The sequence below is a fragment of the Crocuta crocuta genome, unplaced genomic scaffold, assembly GCF_008692635.1.
Source record: "Crocuta crocuta isolate KB4526 unplaced genomic scaffold, BGI_CrCroc_1.0 scaffold263, whole genome shotgun sequence".
NCBI classification, from domain to species: domain Eukaryota; kingdom Metazoa; phylum Chordata; class Mammalia; order Carnivora; family Hyaenidae; genus Crocuta; species Crocuta crocuta.
The window spans coordinates 452,957-454,424 of NW_027529541.1; positions in this window are offsets into that span (position 1 = coordinate 452,957).

Here is a 1,468-nt window from a genome sequence, read left to right on the forward strand (position 1 = left end):
CTGAAAGTTTTCTTTCAGTAGGTTTAGTAAAAGTTGAATAGGAAAGGGGAGAACTGGTTGCTGTTTGGAAAGCTTTGGAAGCTGGCTGATTGTACTGGTTGACAGTGGGACTTGTTTCAAAAGGGGTAGACTCAAGAGACCATGTACAAAATACCACTTGGACTTGAAAACTGATTGCTTAAGGGGTAGGAAGCAGAGGAAGAAAGAGGAAGGGAAAAAATTGTCTTTAAAATTTTCAGACACAAACCCAGAGTAAAATGGAGTGCTCTCAGATTTTGATGGGCGGCCGGAAGAGGGGTGAGAGACCAACTTCTTGCCTACAAGTTTGGAACATATGGTTTCTTTTCTTGTCATCGTCGTCTTCTTCTTGTTCTTCGTCTTCTTCTTCTTCGTCTTCATCTTCTTCATTTTCTTTTTAATGTTTAATCATTTTTGAGAGACAGAGGAATTCAGAACACAAGCTGGGGAGGGGCAGAGAGAGACACACACACAGAATCAGAAGCAGACTCCAGTCTCTGAGCTGTCAGCACAGAGTGTGACATGGGGCTTGAGCTCAGGAACTGTGAGATCATGACCTGAGCCAAAGTTGGACACTCAACCAACTGAGCCATGGAGGCACCCCAGAACACATGCTTTCTTGATACAAGCCTCTAACCGTGTTACTGAACTTGGTTCTTTTACAGAATTCCTGTTAGAGAATATACATTCAAATGCTCTTTCTTTTCATATATTGGATTTACATAAAGGTTATCTTAAGGGACAAGGCTTATAATATATTAATTTGGAATTGAAATAATTATAATTAATTATCTAGACTTCGTGCCAACTTAAATAACTTTGCCCTGCAGAACCCCATTAGAGATCTAGAAAACTGCAGAATTGTGCACATATTTGCAAATATCTCAGTAATTAAATAATTTATAAATGCATTTTACTGTATGATAACTGAGTATATTTCAATGTGCTTTAAGTTTAAATGATCCAATATGTTCCCAATAGTATGGTGTCTATTTTTCCTTTTGCTGCTTTGGTAAAGCAATCACATTCTCAGATCTATTGGACAGAAACACATTTTTTAGTTAAATAGTTGTAGCTATAAATGCTAATTGTGTTCATATGCGAGGATTACTCCAAAAAGATAGACATGCCTTTGCAGCTGTAAGAAGCTAAGTTTAAAATTCGGTGGTAGTCAAAAGTATCAGCATAAAAGCTGGGTTAGACATTCACACATGAGTGAAGGAACAAGTCCTAAGAGGGTGAAGCAAATCTGTTAAAATTATATAGTTACATTTTTTTTCTGTACTAGGATGAAATCTCCATTATAATGGAGTCTTTGTGTTTGTTTCTTTAATACGGTATCCCCTGTGCCTAGAGCAGTGGAGGGGATATTATTGAGATAATATGCAATTTAAATACATATATATATATATATAAATAAATATATATATATACATAATATACATATGTA